The sequence below is a fragment of the Xiphias gladius genome, chromosome 13 (assembly GCF_016859285.1).
Source record: "Xiphias gladius isolate SHS-SW01 ecotype Sanya breed wild chromosome 13, ASM1685928v1, whole genome shotgun sequence".
Lineage (NCBI taxonomy): Eukaryota > Metazoa > Chordata > Actinopteri > Istiophoriformes > Xiphiidae > Xiphias > Xiphias gladius.
Window position 1 is genome coordinate 7,261,223 of NC_053412.1, and position 11,355 is coordinate 7,272,577.

Below are 11,355 nucleotides of genomic sequence, written 5' to 3' on the forward strand. Positions count from 1 at the left end.
TGTGTTGAGTTTGTATTAACAGCGCAATGCGGTAGCTTTAAAAGGGCAAATGGGAGCATATCAAAAGGAAGCTTCCTACTAAAATGTGACCAATTATGCTTATCAAACAGAGGGAATTAGAAATAACAGGCCTGCCTCTAATACAAGCCTGCTTCAAATAAAGGCCTGTGACCTTCTGCAGTTGAGGTAAATAAAAAGGCCCCAGTCACCATTTGAGGGAATATGGTATACAATATTGTGTCGTCATCTTTCAAGACTCCAGAGAGAGAAGGAAAAAACAAAACACTTAGTACTGATTTGCTGATGAACACATTTCCACTTTTGTTTATGGGATGAGATCATTTGTGTACTGACGCTCTTAAAGAAAATGTCTCCATGCTGCATCACTCACTCACTCACTCACTCACTGGCTGCGTTTCTCACAGAAGCTGTTGGGAACGTTCACACACACACTGACACTAATGACAATAACGCTGCTGCTTTGAAGATAGGTGAGCAGAAGAGTAGGAGCGGGGAGGGAGAGTCAGAGACACAAGGTGAGAGACGGAGGGGGGGAAAAGAAAAGAAAAGAAAGAAAATTGGTGAGGGTCTTACTGCGCTTTCTAGCAATCAATGACAAAAAGTCTTCCAAGAGTAACAGTAAGCCGTTACCGAAATGTTTAGCTGTAGCTTGTCAACACTATAGACATCTAAAGTTCAACGTACAGCAACAATGTTAACACTGGAAAATTTGTGTAATTGATCTTTACATCGTCCCTTCTGTCTACAAGTTAAAGGATGTGAAAATCAGATACAAGGTGACTACTGTCAAGATTTTGTGTTTGTCTTGATTGTGGCGACAATGACAAAGCGAATTTTGGCCCTGCCCTTCCAAGCAGTTTCTCAGGGAGTAATCCTTGTCTTCACACTTGCCTTCCTCTGAGCAGCAAGGTTAAGCTTATCTTGGATTTTCTGTTCATTAAGTTTCTATAGTTTTCATTTTTATTTATCTGACGGGATTGTCTCAACTTTGATTTACTGTATACAGTGTTCTGACAGTACGGGTACACAGTATTTCTTTAATACTCTGTTCATGTTTGGACACCTGATATACTAACTGTGTAGTTTCATACACAGAAATTAGAAAATTATAGACTGATTAGTGGTTTGCTGCACAGCTATAAATCTTCTGCGATACTCCTTACTGTCACTAAAGCTGGCTTGACAAGTGTGACCTGAAAGCAAGGAAATCCTCCACAAGACGTTTAAGGCTGACACTAGAAATAAAACACTGTACCTACTGCTCTCTGCATACTGTTTCCCAAAAGCATCTTAGAGAGTAACTCCACACCATAGCTGGCACTAATGATTTTGTTCTTTGTTGATTAATCTGCTGATTATTGTCTTGATTAAACAATTCTTTTGGTCTATGTAATGTCAAACAACAGTTTAAAAAAAAATGCTTATTAAAAAAATACTGGTAAATGTGCTTCACTTTAGATGTTCTTAAAACGAAATTACTGTACCGTAGATTAAAGTTTGCTTCCTATTCATTCATTGAAGAAAAAAAAAATAAATAAATAACACACACTCTTAACCTCCGAGATTGACTATTATCAGATAACACCGCCCTGCACTGTACCCCGGCCTCACTTGTCCACACAAACACACCCACTAGAACTGTCACCTGTCGAGCTCTTCCAGCGCTCCTTACCTGCCGCTGGGACCGGCTCCAACTATTTATCTGTAAGTCAATCCCGCAAGTGATTGACAAGCCGGTAGAGCAGAGGATCGAATTCAGTCTCTCCAGGGATCTGTGTGTGTGTGTGTGTGTGTGTGTGTGTGAGTGAGAGAGAGAGAGAGGGAGTCAGCGTTTATGTGGAAGCAACCAGTGACACTACTAAGCTCTGACTTCAAGCAGCTCAGGTTTCCTAGAGGTCGATGGGCTGATACAACCGCCAAGAAAGAGTGTGTGTGTGTGTGTGTGTTCGTGCGTCTGTGCGTGTGCGGTGGTGGTGGATGTGCTAAGGGGGGGTTGTAGGCCTTGTTGTCTAAAGACAGAGACCATGGGAACACATGGAAACCACTAATCCTTTAACTACTATTGAGAGAAACCACCACATCTCTCTCTCTCTCTCTCTCTCTCACACCGGAAGGTTTTTTAGCCTACACTTAGCATCTGTTTATTTAATTTTCTGAAGTCAGTAATAAAGCTTGTTGACACTGATTGATTCAAGATAATATTGATTGAGTGATTGTGTATCTTTCTCTTTGACTGTGAACCTGACTGAACATCAAATCCAAAAGGGGCAACTTTCAACTCCTGTCACATGACTGCTGAGAGAGGAGGAAGGAGTACAGGTGGAGGGAAAGGGATGAGTGAGATTACTTAGTTTTCTAATTTTTACCTGCGTTTAGTTGTCCTTGCAGATGAGAAGTGGAATGAAAAAAAAAAAAAATTAAATGCCCACCTCTGCTTCAGAGAGAAGGGAGAAACAGGAATTGTCATTCAGATGTACTTTTTCTGAGTCCAAGTTATTGCACTGTCCTTATTCGGAAATAATCTGCAACCATTAGAATTACTGGGAATAAACAGAGGAGTTTAAAAAGAAACTTGTAAAAAAAAAAAAAAAAAGGTTGCAAAAGTCCTTCCTTTGACTGGAGGCAAAGTTAGCAGCAGTTACCTCAGTTAGTCGATTCTCTGGGATGTTGTGATTAAGGTAATTATGTTGTTAGCGGTTGAATGTAACAAATGGTCAATTTGTCCAGACTTCACATTGACTGTTCTGGCAGAAGCTGAATTTAACTGGCACTTGGTGATGTTTAAGTACATTCATGGTTATGTATTAGAGAAAATTTTGGTGCTCAGAAACTTGACATAATAAATCTATGTCACATCGGGCAAGTAATGAAAGTTAACAGAGTGCATTTCGATTAGTGCACTTTATCCAGCTCAGTGTCAGGTTGTATTAAAGCCTTGGCTAATTACCTTGGGCCATTATGGTTCCGAGTTGGTAGATAGATTAAAAGTCACTAAGCTCCACGGCCAACGAATCTCTCTTGGATAGTCTCGTTTGCCTTTTTTCTGGCAAACGAGACTCTCTTTACAGGTATCTGCAAAGAAAATAAACTGATGACATATGCACACAAACGTGCTAACTTAGCAACGCAGTTGTTAACAAGACTGACCCACACTACACATGGCGGACGGTCTTAAAATTGTGCTCATATTACAACATAATGGATGGCATTTTTTTTGTTAAACTTTCACCTTCAGGTAATATTAAGTGCATTGTGAATGTAAAAAAATCTGCGATTTATTTATTTGACATTTGTTGAATGAGCAAAAAAAAGGAAAAATTAGACAGGACAGGGTTAATGAATGTCACAGAGACAAGACAGAACACGCGGCGAAAGCCCTACACTCTTCCAGCACAGCAGAAGCTCTAATTTAAGGGTGATACTGTGCATGTGTCTTCATCCCCCACCACCAAACTAATAAGATTTGGTAAGGGGGTTCAAAAGTTTTCGAATTTGATAAGGAATTTGGAACTGGATTTAGAGTCGATAAAATGCTATTGAACCCCATCCCCAGCTATATAATATTATTCATGGTAACAGTACAAATGTTAATGTGAGAGAAATTTGTCATATGATATTGTCACTATACTGTGGTGTGCTGACATATTCTTGTCACAACGACCTGCAACACAGACGGCTGAAAGGAGAGGTAACATTGCTGGCTTTTTTTTTTTTTCTTTTTATAAATACACGTAATCACAGATTCTTGCTCCTGTTTTATGTTGATATACGCCATTTTAACAATACACAATAGTGTTAATATATAAAATACACACACATATTGTGTGCAAACAACGCTTATCTGCTCAAAACTAGCTCCTTGGAGTTGAAAATTCCTGCCAAATTCTGTGGCCCATCCTCAACCGTGACAAAAACAGCCAAGACTCTGAGCTGAGCTATATTTTGTTCGATAATCCCTTGGGTTTTTTCTTGGTTTCACAGTGCCCTTTTTTTCACCTTGAGCATCAGTGAACAATCAAACAAAATAAATTAGAGGCATGTTGTAAAAACCATAGTGGAGAAATTGGGACACAGAGGACATGTTTTGAGAAGCTTAAATTAAGTCATTTACGGCCATAGCAATTCAGCCCACACCTTTACTGTAGTCAGTTTAACCTTACATTACATGTTTATATGTTAGATAATAGTGAATGTATTTTACAGCTATGGTCAGGGAGGAAGGTCTGCGATATAGAAGCGAATGACACCAATGGGCTCCAAGTATCAGCCCAGCCTGGGCTGATACTGTATTCAGCTCCACAGTCCTTGAAAACTCCACGAGGGTTAGAAAACTTCAACAAGTACCAAAGCTTCCCAGACATGTCCTATTGTCAACAGCTCCACCTTGAGAATATCAGCTCTCAGAGGCATCCAAGGTTGGAGGGAGAGAAAAAAAAAAAAAAAAACAGCTCTAGAGGCAGAGAGTGGAGAAAAAGAGAGATGAGGAAGAAAGACAAGAATGAATGCTAACAAAAGTGAACACGGTTTTCCAAGGCTGCTAAGATTTGAGCAATTCAGCAATGACTGAGGACTGAGTAGAAGTAAACATGTTAGAATGTGTGTGTGTGTGTGTGGAGATAGAGTTTAGTTGTATGGGTGAGAGTGTAGGAGTTTGAATTCAGTCAGTGAGGTCAGTGTCTTCATGTGAACCCAGTTAAATGGAAGGACAAGAAGAACTATGAATCGTCGGTCCAGACGAATTCACTACATGCAAGGTTAACTACTGTAACAGCAAAGTATTACCCAAGATGGGCAGACAGACAAAACAATGATCCTCTACTATCTAAATCTTCTTCCGTTTCCATGCCCATTAAAAAGGAATAAATTAGATGACCTTGAAATGTATGATTTACAGTCTTGGTTGAAATTATTGGCACCCCTGAATTTTAAGTACAGAATTTATAATATCTTCAGAAATAAATGTAAATTAACCTATTTTGCATGATCAAAATATTTAATAAAATGTCCAAGGTAAAAATAACGCTTTCATATAGTGAAATTTAAAAAAATTAATAAAATAAAATGTACGCTTGACAAAATTATTGACAATCGTTTGATGAAATTAAATTAGTTTCACAAACAAAATAAAAAACACAAATCAAATAAGATTCACCTGTGCTTAATTTTCAGTGTTCACATGACTTGAATTAACCAATGAATGATGGGGGGCTGATTGGTTCCAGTTTCTTTTTCACAATGGTGAAGATAGGAGAGCATATCAAAATTCAAAATGCTACAAGGCGATTGCCAAAGATCTTGAAATCCCTGTTTCAACAGTTCGTAATGTTATTGAGAAGTTTCACAGTCATAAAACTGAAGACGTGGTGCTAAGAATAAACTCAATGAGAGAAGTCTGCAAAGGTTGATGTGGATTATGGAAAAAAAACAAAAACCATGCAAGACATCTAAAAGAGCTTCAGGCTGACCTGGAGCAATTGGAAGTGGTGCTTTCAGCCTGTACCAAAAGCCACACTCTAAACCGAGTAGGGCTCTATGGGCAGAGACAAGAACTAGGAGTCCTGCAACAGATGGTCTGACCCTGATCTCAACATCACGGAGTCAGTCCAGGATTAAATGAAGAGACAGAAAAACACAGAGAGACCAAATCCACAGAAGAACTGTGGCAAATTCTCCAAGACGCCTGGAACAACCTACCTGCCGAGTACCTTGAAATACATTCACGTTTCTGGACTGTTGGTCAAACAACACAAGCAATTTGAAGTATTCACTTCAGGAAATTTGGGGAATTTTTCACAATCATCTGTCATTTTATAGACTAAAAGATCAATCAATTAATAAAAAAATAAAATAAATAAATAATGGAAAGTTTAATGAATTACAAAAACAATCATTACTTGCAAACCTAGCCTTCACACACCGTTAGTTTTGAATTTAGCGAGTCTGGAGGCCTGAACTGGTGATGGCTGTGGGTCGATTCCTCTGTAGACCATCAGTGGACACAGCTTAAGACCACCAGCCTTCAGGGACACATCTTCCCTCTATCCTTACGACGACAGGGCACCTGGAGAACACAACAACTGTCTCTGCCTATATAAAGTGCTCTCTGTTCAGAACACTAAACGGCGTCCTGAACGCTGAACTCACTGGTGCTGCAATGCAGCGGTGAGATCAACCAGTACAAACTGTACGTCAAGTGAGTTCAACTTCAGTCTTGCAACATTTGATGGAAACCCTTTCAGAAGTCAGGAGAGCCTCAAGGACCAGTAATGCATTTAAGATGACGATTTAGTGACATACAGTACATTTTATCATTTGTCACACTGATCAAAAGAGTTTTGTATTCAGTCTTTGCTCCAAAATTTTGATTATAACTAAATGAGTTTGAAAGGTTTTTGTGGCAAACTACATTTAGTGAACCTGCCTGAGTTTTTCAGAGGGACTTTACAAATGTAACCATATTTTGTGTTAATTCCAGGCAAGTCACTGCAATAAACAGAGGGGGGGGGGGCACCTCTTCATTCACATTAATGAACCCAAAAAGTAACACTGGACAAAACTGAAGGACTCATCTCTTTCACTTAAAACCAAGATTATTCTCTTGCATGTGTGCGCGCAATAGAAATTTTTCAAAACCACTATGCTTCAGAGAGAAGTCTTCTTGAATTAATTGGAATTGCTTTCTTGCTTTCTCCTTTCTCTGGTTGACCTGGCCTAATTATCCATGTAATGATATAACCCTGGGGGGAAAGGGGATCTCCCTCTGTCTCAGGTGCACACACACACACACACACACACACACACACACACACACACTCACACAAATAAACCGGGCCTCCCTATTCCCACAGAAGACCAGAAAGCCTCCTGCTGAAAGAAGTGTTGGCAGAGAACGAATTTCACCCACTAATTAGACTCGACCTTGCCTTGTATTCATAGCGCAGAAACAACCTGGCATTGAGAACAAAACAGAACATCACAGAATAGAAAAGGGTACAGTCCGTCCAAAAAAGGAGTCCATGTGTGCATATCTTTCAATATGTTTTTATATATGTCAAAAACCGTTTCCAGAGTTGACAATGATACTTTAAAAAATTGAAAATTACCAGATAAAATGGGCCAACACCTTGAAACCAGCATCGCAGCCCAGTGAGATAGGATGGACAGACGTGCTGTTCCTGCCTGTGCTCACTGATGGACCATCAGAACTTTGATGCATTTCTGTTTTTCGGTGTATACAAACACCTTTTTTCGGTTGGTAGGCTGTGTAATCCCCAGGGACAATAATGGAAATAAGTCCATGACTTTAGCTTTCTACCCCTTGAAGAGTCTGATATACGCTGTTGAAAAGGACCTGGATTTGGGTTCAGTTTGCATGAATATAAAAACATGTACTGTATTTTAGTTTTGATGTTCATGTGCAAATTATCTACGGATTAATCAATACTGAAATTAATTGTTAGTCGCAGCCCTACTTTTCTTATGAAACAAAATGGAATTAAAAACAGAGAAAAAGTATCAACTTTTTAGGCACTTAATTTTGTAAAAGTCACAAGAAAAGTCACAGATTGCCTTTACTGTAGCCTATGCAAGAATTTAAGAGTGTACCATACATTTAGCTCTAGATACGATTAACTAAATATATAAATAAATATATAAAAATTTAGTAATGGTCCAAAATACAATCCACTTTATCTACAATACTAAATATACTGTAACAAAGTACAGATTTTAACGAAGGGCCACCCACACATCCCTCAGCGGGCCTTTGAAAGATCAGAATTTTGAACAGTGAGGTGGGTCAGAGCTATTACATGAGATTAATAAGAGCTACACTTAAACACACTTTTTGTTTGACGCTAACTGTGTGGGGACACTGTGGCTACGGTTAGCAATTTGGCGGTTTAGCTAAAAGTCAGGGTCATTTAAAAAAAAAAAAAGGTAGAAAATTTTGCGATCTCTGACAATGTGTGTGATAATGTGTTAACACATTTTAATCACTGAAATTTTGCATAATATTTTAAATTCAATACCAACTTCCTTAGACAAAAAGGCATTTTAGGGAGTAATATCATGATCAAGGGTGTTCGTTCTTTATTTTCTCCAGCATGGTGGGTTACCTTCTGCGTGCTACTCTTTTTCCTTTGTGAAATGTTTTTGAAAATGCTGTTTTTCATTTGAAAAGCTACCACCAGGAAAGCAATCCACAAAAGCTGAATGATGTGTTTTTTTTTTTTCTGTCTGTGGTTGTGTGAAATTGAGGAAAAGACACTGGCAAGGGAAACACTTTGGCACACTTTCAAATGGTAAAACATCTGAACTCATTTTTATGACAGTCAAGCAGAAACACAGCCCAAAAAAAAAAAAAAGGGGGGGGGCTAACTGGTTTTTTAAAGATATGCAGAGCTTCAGGTGCAATTCAACAAACGAATTTATTTGCAGCTTTGAAACATTATGCCAGTATGTTTCTCCACCTTGTTTTGTTTGTTTTTTTTTTAACCGAAAAACCACCAAGGTTTTATACACCTACACCCTGGTGTTTACCATTTTAACAGTAAAAAGTTTTAACTAGCAGAAGTCATTGGCTATCACTGGTGTACGACAGGACACACCGCTAAGAAATTGGAGTGAATACGCAAATGAGCACGGCAGAGGCTTCAGAACGTGATACATTAGGCGTGGGGTTCCTGGATGAAACGTCAAATGGTTCCCAGTTAAAGTTAATTTAAGATAGATGGCAACTCTGGTAGGAGAGTCATCCCCACGGCTACAAGGGGCAAAAATGAGGCCACTCCACAGTGGAAAACTTGCTCACACTACTGACACACAGGAAACATCTATGTATACCGGTGGTGTAAGAAGCATTCAAACAGACAATTCCACAGACAATTGAGCCCCTGTGACTGATACGTTATTTTATATATATATATAACATTATTAGATTGTCGCTACTGATGCATCAATGTTTAAGCAGCATGTTGTAGCTGGTTGAGGCGGAGCCAGGTTTAACCACTTTATCTACCAGTTAGCTAGTTTAGTCCAGTGGTTCCCAGCCAAGGGGTCGGGCCCCCTCGAAAAGGGCCACAAGATAACTCTGAAGCGTCGTGAGATGATTCATGAGGTAGGAAAGAAGTAGAGCAAGGTTCAGATAAAACAAGTTTGTACTCATTTCTCTCTCTTTTAATCCTTCTCTTTGCCTTTTTTATCAAATGGTGGAGAGTTTTACCTCCTTGTGTCTTGAAGAGTTATTGAAAAATAACTATCCAAAAAGTTTGGAGGGGAAAGGTCTCTTTTGGTGGAACTGCTAACTATTCAGACAGCTGAAACGTAAGAAGGAGCCAACACCTCTATTGTTGCTATCAAGCTATTTGTATTTTTTTTTCTAAAATATTAATCTGAAAAGTGACTTGTATCCATGGCTGTCAGACGAATGTAGGATTTAAAAAAAAGACAATACTTCTCTCTGAAGTGAAATAGAAGAAAACAATAGCTTAAAATGTAAATACTCAAGTACAAGTACTTCAACTGTACATAAGTACTGTACCTGAGTAAATGTACTTCGTTACTTTCCACTACTGTTTATTGGAAGAGTTGTCAAACAATATTTTTCTGTTTTACAAGAGAAAAGGACAAAGATGATTTGAACGATTTATCTTATTAAACCAACGGTTTGTTACATGCGACTGATCCCTTGATTGACAGATACTTAGTCTATATAATCATTACACCTTAGCACTGCTGAGTTGTGTTTTATCAGATAACACAAGTCCGGATTAATAAAGTGAGAAAAGCAATATGATCAACGAAAAAACCATGGGACTCCTAGTCAAGTCTGAAAAGCAACAAGGCCGAAAATCCCTGCCGTGCGCGTCAGAGTGTGTGTGTGTGTGTGTGTGTGTGTGTGTGTGTCTGAACAGGGACAGTGGACAGGCGACATTTATTGACAACGGCTGCTTAGCTCGATAAGAGGAGGCATAAAAATCAATCAACTGGATTGGTAGACAACAGTGAACGAGGAGGAGGAGGAGGAGGAGGAGGAGAGAACAGAGGGCTGGAAAGGAGGTCGTAGAGCAGGGAAGGGTGTTAAATAAAAAATAAAATAAATAAATAAATAAATAAGGAGTTTGGAGGTTTGATAGTTGGGGTGGAGGGAGGAGAAAGTGCTTACTGAGGAGAGGAGAGGAGAGGAGAGTGGAGGAAAGAGACTGGGGAAGATGATCAGGAGGAGAGGGGAGCAGACTGTTTCTCTGTGGCAGTTTACAAACACTAGAGATTATAATTCAGTGTCTGAATCACCACTTTAGTAACATTTAAAAAAGGAAAAAAGGGAGTGAGTTGATGGCAGAAAACAGCAGGAAAATGTCAGCTCTCTGCCTCTGGCACTTGGACTTCAGTCAACGCCGAGAAGGGGGGATGCACACTAATCAGATTAGTTTGTTTCTGCACTTGTAAGAGGAGACAGTGAGCGGGGTGATGCAGTCTGTGTCCCATATTTAGCCCCAGTCAACAAGAAACAGGCTGTCGCCACCTCTTCTCCGTGCAGCGGCGGCTGTGGCCCACTTAGACCACGGGGGCCAGACCGAGGCCAGCTACGTCAACTACTGCATTAACCAGAGCCACGGTGCTCCGGTCATAAAGTCCGTTACTCCACATACAACACGGGTTAAAAAAAACAAAAAAAAAAAACGAGACGTGGATGAGGAAATTCTCACGAGACATTGGTGAACCTGCTGCACAGGCCACGAGCAAATCAGAGACAGTCAACAGGTGACTCAACAACCAGCACAGACAAAACTGAAACACACACACACACACACACACACACACACACACACACAGCCTCGGCGGACTCACCGGCATCAGCTCAGATGTTCAGGCAAACAGGCGGAGGGAACACAACAACAACACGGCAGAGAGGTAAAGGCACACAGAAAGCCACGGCGGGACATTTCACCAGCGGGACAGACACGGAGCCAGCGAAGAGACAGAGACACGGAGTCAGAGGGTGTATCTGACTCACATTTTGTCGTCGAAGTCCTCTCTCCTTTCTCTCGTGAAGTTGAAGTATCCCTCGTATTGAATGTCCAGCTGCACTCGCCGCTTCTGACAGTCATTTTTCATTTGTTTGTTTGTTGACGGAAGTCCTCGTCTCCTCGTCCCGTCGCCGCCCGCTGAACCGTCTTTTCAAAAAGCCCGTTAGCCGGTATCATTAACGCCGGCAGACTAAAGTTAAGGTGAGCGACCTGTGGCGGTTGTTCCGCTCAAGTTAAGTGTTACCTTTCTTTTTCGTTTGCGGTGTTTCCGTCAGGGTGTGGCGGCCTCCGTAGCTCCCTTCGC

At 40.2% G+C, this 11,355-nt stretch overlaps 1 long non-coding RNA gene across 1 annotated transcript in view; it reads right to left on the reverse strand.

Moving 5' to 3' along the window:
• Nucleotides 1-11,355, reverse strand: part of LOC120798269 — a 62,771-nt gene extending 51,416 nt beyond the window's left edge. Inside the window, exon 1 of the long non-coding RNA XR_005708667.1 lies at nucleotides 11,039-11,355. This is a non-coding gene — a long non-coding RNA (uncharacterized LOC120798269). The remainder of the gene's footprint in view (nucleotides 1-11,038) is intronic.